The sequence below is a fragment of the Artemia sp. Qi Xiang Cuo genome, chromosome 4 (assembly GCF_049724085.1).
Source record: "Artemia sp. Qi Xiang Cuo chromosome 4, ASM4972408v1, whole genome shotgun sequence".
NCBI classification, from domain to species: Eukaryota; Metazoa; Arthropoda; class Branchiopoda; order Anostraca; family Artemiidae; genus Artemia; species Artemia sp. Qi Xiang Cuo.
In genome coordinates this window covers 1,030,118-1,040,524 of record NC_142797.1, presented here as the reverse complement: position 1 = coordinate 1,040,524, position 10,407 = coordinate 1,030,118, and the positions used below count along the sequence as shown (strand labels likewise).

The window sequence follows — 10,407 nt, the reverse complement described above, 5'->3', positions numbered from 1 at the left end:
ACAGACCATAATGATTAAAACTTAAGAAGACCCTGGGCATCCATAAGGTGGGGCAGGGGGTGCCCCCCCCTGGCTCAATGATGCTGCCTTAGTTTTATTTTTGTTCCGATATTTCTATTATATAGCATTAAAAGTGCCAATTAGACCAGATTAGCCCCCCCCCGGGAATTCAGCTTATGGGCGCCCATGAAGAAGACCAGAAATTACCATCAAATTATGCGTAGGAACCAAAGCGAACAGAAATTAAAATAAATAATTTAAACATAAGTAAAACAGATAAGGTTTAAGACGAATAATCAAATTTGAAGAATAATTTATTGATTAAATAATTAGATGAATAGTTAAAAAAATACACTCCCTGTGAGAAAAAAATACACTCCCTGTGTGGTAATGTTGATTTATTCATAGTCTTAGTACTGAATGACTATAGTTTACAAGAGAAGACTGAAGCACTTATATCTGATCTATTTTAAAGGTGTCCACAAAATATAAACAGTACTGATTCTCATTCTTGTGAAGCGAACATTAAATCTGATTTTCTTTCTTTAATTGAGCATTTTTACTGTGAATGTTTCTGAGAAAAGTCTTCTAATTTAAGTTCCAAGTAGTCTATACTGCTATATCCTGTGATTGTGTTTAAGTAGCCTCATCTATAACTCAAATCACGTGATGTAAGCAGTGAATAGACTCAGACAGAAAACCTAAAAAGGAAACAGAAAGAAAATGACCACTTGAAAATACTATGTGATCTACAAATGGAATAATTTAATTACAATAATTAATAAGTCAATTACGATAAGCTGAAAAAAGTGAGCGTGGAGGCAGTGGCAATAGAAGCGTGATAATACTTCAGCACAGAACACATTTTTTAACGAGTTTTTTGGCTTCCGATTAACAAGCTTGACTCCAAAGATCCCCCCTTTCCATGACACATATTGCCCCCCCCCAGGGCCGTCATATATGGGGTGATGCCCCCCCCCCAATATTTTCAGCCACTGGGTAAAAAAAATTAGTCAGTAAAACACGATTTACCGACACCACCAAAATTTTTTGTTCCGTTAAAAAAAACCAGGAAAATACTGACATGTGATCTGCAGAAATTTCGACCTTTTTCGGTAAACGCAGCAGTATTACCGACTCCTGCCACGATTTTACGGATGGTGCCACAATTTTCCATTTGGTTAAATAAAGAGCATGAAGATACTGACATGACATATACCAAAATATCTATCTCGGTCGGTCAATGCAGTAGTTTTAACGACTCGTGCAGTGACTTTACGGTTCGTGCCACAGTTTTCCATTCGGTTAAAGAAAATGAAAATACGGATATGACATATAATGAAATCTCAATCTAGGTTGGTAAATGTAGCGGTTTAATGGACTTATGTCGTGAATTTACGGATGGAGCCAAAATTTTTCGTTCGGTTAAATAAAGAACATGAAAAACATGATATGATGTGTACCAAAATTTCAATCTCGGTCGGTAAGTCTTGAGGTTATACCAAATCGTGCAGTGATTTTACGGACGGTGCCACTATTCACTGTTTGGTTAAATAAGGAACATGAAAATAATGACATGACCTCTACCAAAATCTCAATCTTGGTCGGTTAATGCAAGGTTTTACCAACACATATTATGATTTTAAGGATGGCGCCGCAATTTTTCATTCGGTTAAATGAAGAACATGGAACATAGTAAAGCTGATCTTGTAGAATTTGTTTATAGATAGCGTTGCTCTTTGACCCAAAATATAGTCTTGCTCAAATAATTAAATCAAAGATCAAGGATTTCAATTCCAAATTCTTCACGGTATCTTAGTGCTGAAACAAATTAACCAGCAAAGCAGGAAATTTGGTTCAATAGCCAATGACGATTTCTAACTAAGACACCGTCCTGGACGTCCACCTGCTTAATATTCAGAGGCATTTGCTAATCCTGGAGCCAACCCATCAGATGAATGAAGTTTTGCAGGCAACCTATGCGCAGTGGAATGGAGTAGAAGTCACTGTCTAAGAACCTAAAAATGTGTATAAAAAGCAAAACTTTGATAAAAGCAATTTTTAAGGCTTTTTAGGCGAAAATTTAGGCTTTTCGTGGATCACAGAGTACATAATTCTTGGAAAAAACACGTACACTGATGGAACATTTTGGTTCCCAAGACTGGTGAATTCCCGTGCCTTTCCCAAAGATCACGCCATTTTACGAATTTTCTCACTATTTCCTATCTTATTCCTAAAATGTTTCTTGTTTTGTACAACTTTGGTTCTGTTCTGGAATACATTCATACAAGGAAGCCTGTCATTTCGTTCAAATTATCTTTCCTTAACATAAAATAAGAGATATTCCTTTAAAAATACGGAGGGAATCATCCTCCTAAAAAATTCTCAAAATTCCTTTATTTTTGTCATACAATTCGCTTTTTTCTGCAACTTTGGCCTTGTTCTGGAATACATTCATGCAAGAGAGCCTGTCATTTACTTAAAAAAAAGTCTCTTTTAACACGTGATTCATTCATAAAACTGACTTTGTCACAGAACTATTTCCTGCTTGTCGCTACAAATATAGGCAAGAGAAAATTGTTCTGTTTTCAACAACTTCACGTTTAAACTATAGGAGTAAATATTTATAAGGCAATTCCTTTCTTGAAAATGTTCATTAATGCCTTTTTCTCAACTAAAAGAACAAATAGACTATTTGTAAAAAAAAATATATCATGATTCAAAAACGCTTTGTTCCTCTTACTTGCTCAAGTTTCACACAAGCGGACCAATTAGGTGGAATTTGAAATTTCATTCTTTCAATTTGGATTAAATTTTTCCAAAAGCAGGGTTGCCACCCAGTGAAAAAAATCCGTAGATTCTTGAAAAAAAACACTAAATCAACACATAAATCACTAGATTATTGATTAGAAATCACTAGAATTATAATACTCTTTATCATAGCCCATACCCCTTGACTATCTGGATATTGACCTCTCCCCCCCCCCCCCCCAATAAAAATTCTGGCGCTACTCCCCAGGCAGAAAATAGAACAAAATACTTGCTTTCTCTCTGTATTTTCCCGAATTGTTACTCTTGGTTTATACCCCGATCACTCAAAATTGGTTGTCAGTGATTGAATCGAAATATTTGCTTTTAAATTCTTTTTTTTCTTGTCGATCCAAAACTCCAGTTTTTTCCCAAGAAAATATAGAAACTATTTTTCTTTTCACTATAGTTCACTAAATGCGTCCCAGTCTTCACAAATTTCGATAATCATCGGTCTTATTGCTTTAAAAAAAAGAGGTACCTCTTAATTTTAAGGAACACACCCAAGCAGTTAAGTTATGTTAATCCTAATGAAATATGTCAAAATATTATGAAAATACAATACTTTAGCTTATATAATAATATTATTTGGGCTATGTATTTGCACACTAGGAGAGAGGTGTAAAGGCGCAGTAAATTTAACCGATGCAAAAAAGATACAATACACAAAATAATTATGCTATTATGCACACTAAATTAGGGCATGTCACCTACCTCCCCCTAATGTTCCAATATATAGTCCAAGCTATGCAAGTCGAATGCATTCTGTCACCCGTTATTTGTTTTTGTGGCTATGACACTGGTTTGATAGATCGTACATTATCCTTATTATCCCTTGCAGACTGTCATCCCCAGAGCTATCCTTCTGGGATCCGTGAGTCATGCTAAATCTAAAGGTATAGTTTTGGAACGTTTCAGCTATGCTAAACAAAATGGCTATGTCAAACTTTCGATCGAACAATCTTTGGGGAAAAGGTGACAGGGGGGGGCTAGTAGCCGTTTGATCTTTTCGGTCAAATAAAAGGGACACCAGAAATTTTAATTTCCCTTCAAATGAGCCCTCTCCCGATGTTCTAGAACTTTTAGTTCAATACGATCACCCATGGAGGAAAACATTTACACGAATCATAATTTTCTTTCTGGTAAATAATACAAAATTCAACACTTTTCCAGATAGGGGCTTGAAACCTCTACAGTAGGATGCTCTGATACACCAAATCTAATGATTTTATTATAATTAAAATTCTTTCGCTTTTAGGGGATGTTTCCTCCCTCTTTCAACAATTGGCAAACTTTCACAATTTCTTAGCCTTTTATTGGTAAAACTTAATGAGTCTTATATATTTGGAATCAACATAATAAGCCGATGATATATCGATTGATATCAAAATTTTGCTTCTAGATTTTCGGTTACTAGTGAGCCTTGTAGCTCCATCCATAAAGTTCGTTGCCACAGACTGGTGGGTATGCTGGGACATAAATCCCAAAACTTCATAAAAAGGAGACTATCTGCATTTGTTGTGTGTTTCCACTACGAATAAGAAAAGTAGGAGACATATCGGAGTTTTGATTAGATATTAGAATTAAATATTAAAATCATTAAACAATTCCCAGAGTAGATACCCCCCCCCCCTTACTCCCAACCGACTTCAATTATCAGACTACAATCGATTCATTCTGTCTAGTTATATTACAAATTCTATTATAAAAAGCACTTAGTCCTATTTTCTTTTTCAATGATTTCTTTTTTATTTAGGAAATTGTCTTTATTGTATACCTAGATTCTTATTTTTCAATTACTCCATTTCTGTTATATTTGCAGATGTAGAGGGATGTATTAATATCCAGCATTCAGTCCACTTTCATAGGTTTTAACAGAAGAAAATCTAATTTAGAACTGACAGATTACAGAGAAAAACCCCCATAAATATCAAAACAATTTGACCTGAACAAACGTTGTGAAATAGGAAGTATAGAACAATTTTTGCAATTTTGCGATTAACTATTATCTTTCACCTATTAGATTCGCCTATTATCTTGATGACAAACGCTCTAGGGGTCTATATCTGATATGGACATACGATGGGAAATCAGAAGTTTCCAAGGCGGTATATTTACATAGATGCTAATCTGGAACATGTTAGGAACTGTAGTGAATCACTATTTTGTGTTTTTTTTTAATAGTTGGCTTGTTGTATCATTTATTTAATTGAATCATGAATCTACGCGCTATATCGTGAAAAATCACTAGATTTAGGAAAAAATCACTAACTTTGGATCAAAAATCACTATAAATCACTAGCTCGAAGAAAATCACAAGGTAACATTAAAAATCACTAGAAATAGTAATAAATCACTAGGGGTGGCAACCTGGCCCACTGGTCATTATCAAAACGCGGGGTCATGGCAGAGCAAAATAATAAAATTGCCTTAAGAAAAAAATTCACATGTGAAATTAAGCCAATGAATATAAAGCATATTTTTCCGTTTGGTTTTATTCCTTTTGATTTAGAAAAGATTTTATAGATGAAATTAAATCGATGAAATTAAAGAACACTTTTTTTCTTTAAAAGAGTCTGACAATGTCCCTTAAAAGACCATAATGTCAAACGGAATGGTGTTATTCTAGCAAAGCATTTACAAAAGGCCCAACGAAAATCCTTGAACTGTTAATGAATCTGGAAGTCATGGTTGCAGCGACACCTAGTAAAGTACGAACCACGGGCCATAATAACCAAAAATTCAGAAACACGTCTAAAAATTTCTCTAGTGAGAAAAATACCATTTATAGGTGACTCAGCAATGGTAATTATTGTTTTCATTAGTCTTAATAGTAAAATGTCATTTTGAAAACAACTTTATGGAGATTTTGAACAACAGTCTGAAAGTCTCCAAAATGGCGTTGGATAGTAACGAAAAATGCACCATTGTAATTGCCATTGCCGAAAATCTATGAACGAAACTTGACGCCCCATCCAAAACGACAAAGAAAAATACATTTTTGCATGGGCAACACTGATGTGTCCTCTTTTTTAAGAAAATGTTAGGTGGCATTAACAAAATATTATTAAAAGTGGGAGGACGTTCTAATACTTAAAAGTTTGATATTAGAAGTAGAAATATTGGTAGAAGAGCCTGCACAGAAAGAGGAAGTATTCCCTGAAAGATGTCTGATTTGGAGAGATTTATTGTATCTAAGAAATGTCAACTTCTAAACTAATTCCTACTGGAATAGTAGGAATGCAGCAGAAGAAACATTTTTACTCGGAAAAAAGAAAATTAGATTTGAGAAAATTAGAAGTGGTAATTATAGAATAGAATATATCTTTATAAGCTAGAATAGTCAGTAAGCTAACATGAGTACGTCAAAATAAAGTATAACTAATAATAATATAATTGTCATATAAAGTGTGCAAAAACGAAGAAGAAAAAAAGAAATAAAATAATAGTTGAACCAATTCCTTATAATACCAATGGACATAGCTGATATTCTTGTTTGATTTGATAGTTGGCTTGTCAATCAACTGAGCTTTAGAATCTTTCTTTAACGAGTATGGTCTTAATAATATTCACTTTTGTTTATCCGAAGAGGGAAGGGCGAACTGTCAACAAAGTTAGAAGTCAAGACATTTAAATCAAATTTGATTCCTCAAATGTCACCGTCACATTTCAAAGGTGGTCAGTACACGATCTAGCAAGACGGAAGTGCAGTCTTGTGTAGGACTATCTTGTGAAACTTTTAACCAACTAAACCAGTTTAGCTATCAAAAGAGGTTCTTTGAAACAACTCAACGCTAAAACCTCTTTTCATAAAATGAGACTGCTGAAAAGCAATGTCCTCTCCGCCCTCGCTTATACGTCTCAACACAAAGATCTGGCCTAGTAGCAATAACAGGGAGCCTTGTTTTTGTCTAAAACATTCTTTGCAAAATATTGAAAATTAGCTAGAAACCAAGTTACAAGTCAGACAGTTCTTTCTGTATCCAGTCAGCCCCTAGCAAGATATACCCCACACTAATGAAGATGGGACCACTTACGCCATGTTATATAAAATAACCTCCCATGAACGGTACTTGATTGGCAGTCAGAGATCCCAAAAGAGAGGAATGTCAAAAAATGCGCTACGTTACACCTACCAGTAGGACCTAAACCACATCCTCACGAGTAGCTAACCCCAGTGGGAAATGGTCCGGGCAGCAACACATATGAGAGATGACTAGCGGGTCTTTCCTGATCGCCTGCGCACCTCGGGCAGTACATAAGTAACCAAGGCCCAATATGAGGTATTTCTATTATGCCTAATTCTTTTTATATTCGTTTGTTTTCAATTAACATATATATTTGCAGAACAATAAAGTGTCAATTACAAAGGCATCAAGGACAAACACGGTGCAAATATTAACTTCTCTTAAAAAAAACCTGAGTTATTTTATTTTTTTTCCTGAAAACCTGAATCACGAGCTACCAAACACCTTGTTGCAAAGTAACAAAGTAGTATACAAAAAACGATAAATTTCAAAAAGCAGAAAGAATTTTCAAAAAGCAGAAGAAGCAGAACGAAGTTACAAAAAGAAATTTCAAAAAGCAGAAAAAGAGGAAATTTTGTAGCGTTTTTACGCAATGGGACTAGAAAGCCATGAAAACAAAAAAAAACATAATTTTGCAATTTGTCAATTAAATCACATACAGAAAATCTAAAGGTTTATTCAATTATGATATTATTTAAAAAAATTAGCCTATAGTCAAAATTTGTAACACATTCTTTTGAAATCACCAAGGGATAAATTAAACCAGGATAAATTAAAGCAGATAAATTGCAGCAGTAAATAACAAAAAAGGATTAATTCTCAACAGAAAAATTATGTTAATTTTCAATTCATTTTTATCCAGTTGCTTTTGTGTTGTTGTTTATAGGAGTAACTCTATTATTGTATATTCTACTAACATAATTTATGTCACGGAATAGCGATTGTTTATATTCATTTTTTTTCTTTTTATTCTTTTGCCACGCCAAAAATGGTTTTGATTTAATGTAAAAAAAAAAAAAAAAATATATATATTCTCATCAGAACAGTCACGTTCATTGTCCGTTGATTTTATCATCATTTGCTTCCGCGCTGTTATTCAGAACAGCACGGTTGTCAGGCTATCAGGCTGTTTGAACGTGTTGTTAGACTATTTGATTTTATATTCCGTGATTTGTGTCATGGATAAGCAGTTATACATATTCGATTTTATTATTTTTTCTTCTTCTTCATTTTTAAATTTTCCTTCTGTTTTTTACGTAATTAAATGTCAAATCTTTGTTCTCCACGCTGAGGAGGCCTTAATTTGATACAAACGAAATATTCCTAAAATTGTTTCTTTTCTTTTCATTCTTACTGGCCATAGACCCGTCGTTTTGTTAAAAATAATTGCTTGGTTTTACTTTATTTCGAGGACTATCCCAGGTGATTTCAACAGTTTCTCGAAAGCTGGAAAAAATCGTCCCCTCGCAATAGGGCCGTTTTTTTCACTCATCAATGTGTTAAGATCTTACATCTTTTTTCAGAAAACGCTTAAAAGTGAAATCTTTGAACTAAGACCCTACATCTTTTATCGTTTTTATACAAACGTCGTTCATCATTATGCTCTGATCAGTGGTCTGAGAACAATGATGAGTAGATCATCAAAGTTCTCTCATCATTGTTCTATATGGAAGAAAAATGGCGTTATTCACACTTTTTGCTAACATCAGTGAGCTGTAAGATCTTAGAACAAAGATGAGTTAAAAAACAATAAACTTTGCAGAAAGATGAAAGATCTTATATGTAAGATCTTAGTGCTAAAAAACGGCCCTAATATGAACAGTCAACTTTCCAAAATCCTTAAATTTCGGATGTCCTATTCTATATAAATTTGTTATCTATCAAACAAATAATATCAAATGATAATAAATAACAACAAATTAATAAAACAAATATATACTTACAAAATATTTGATGGCAGGTGCCAATTGTTTCAGTCCATAAGAGGCAGCAAGTGTTTTGGCTAGGCAATTGCTCGCTAAACGATTTCTCTTGTTGGCACCTGCATCAGTGCAGAACGATGCCTACAAAATAGACACACATTTATCACCTCTCTTCCTGCTTTGACTTTTGTAATGCCATTCAGGCACGTTCACAGGGGAGAGGTTTTAGTCCCGCATCCTCCCCACTGATTGTCGATATTTTTACGATATAACTTAACCCTCAAGACCGTTAACATTCAGGTTACCAGAATTTTTTTGTTTTTTCTTAAAGTGTTATATATAAAAAAAAACCTGGAAATCGTACACATATTAGTAAAATAAAAATTTGATAAATTAAGACAACACAGTGTTAAAAATTCTGCATTAATAAATAAAGAACGCAAATTAAGGAAAATTAATAAATAACACACATTAATAAAAATGCCAATTATTTAAAAGAACACCCAGGGAGATTTGATTGAATACTCTAGGGGAACTTCCATTATTGAAATAAAAAAAGAAAGAAAAAGACTTTAAATAGCTACCAATTATTTGAGGCAACAAACTGGTAAATTTTATTAAATATCCTACTGAATAATATTTATAATTGAATTAATTAATTGAAATCGAAATAATAGAAAAGTTTTCTTGCTATCGGTTTTCAATCACATGTTTTTCCGGTATTCAAACACTTTAGTCTGACAGTGAGTTCGGTCTTCAAACAATTAAACACGTGGTAAAACACGCGTCCTTCAAACGATTCCTTTTTATTTTCTGCTTTTTATTTTTTAAGGGTTAAGGCCTCATTTACTTTAGTATGGTTTTAACTTTATGCATATTTTGATAACTACGCATAAGATTATTTTGATGTATTAACTTTGGATGTTTTAGCTTAACTCATTCACAAACTTGACTAATCTTTTTCACTAATTACACAGTTGTGGATCAATAATCAAATAGTTCGTGGTAACGAACTGTAAGAAAGGAGCGACCCGGCTCAATAGTAACAGAAATTCTAAAAAACAGGCAACCTCCTAAATATCTAATTAATATTACAAAATATATAATTAATATCTCCTAAATATCTAATTAATATTACAAAAAACATTCTATATGTTTTATCAATTTTGTTTGTTATGCATGAGTCATCACCGTGAGCCATGCTGCATTTTTAAATGTCAAATGGCTAACATTCAAACACGGCTAAATGCCTAAGTTATATATAGCTTAAAATGTTAAACGGAAACACTGCCAGATCATGTTGTTGATGTTTGCGTGAAGACAGTTGTCCAAAAGCATACGTTTGAGTATCTCGGACTCGAATATGGGAATTCTATCAAAGCTATTAAAATTCTAGTTATTGCGGCACTTAAGGAAAAACTGCAGAAAACTTACGGTATGTTAGCAAGAACTAAAGGTCAATTTGACAACATTACGCTCGGCCGTCTCTGTAACGCCATGTTCGTGCCACGTGTCCTTTTTTTAACCCCATCATGGAATTGCTTTAGTAAAACTGAATGTAACCAAATTCGTTCAAATTTTTTTCGGTATTGCAAATATTTATTGGGAATTCTCATATGGTCCAGAAACTCTTATGTTTCGTAGAGATA

General features: G+C 33.7%; 1 long non-coding RNA gene across 1 annotated transcript; it reads right to left on the bottom strand.

Moving 5' to 3' along the window:
• Positions 1-296: 296 nt before the first annotated feature.
• LOC148952664 (uncharacterized) lies at positions 297-8,901 on the bottom strand. Its single transcript, XR_016141667.1, has 2 exons — positions 8,780-8,901; positions 297-701 (listed from the first exon to the last, which is right to left on the bottom strand). It is a non-coding gene; the product is annotated as an uncharacterized LOC148952664 (long non-coding RNA).
• Between the last annotated feature and the right edge of the window lie 1,506 nt (positions 8,902-10,407).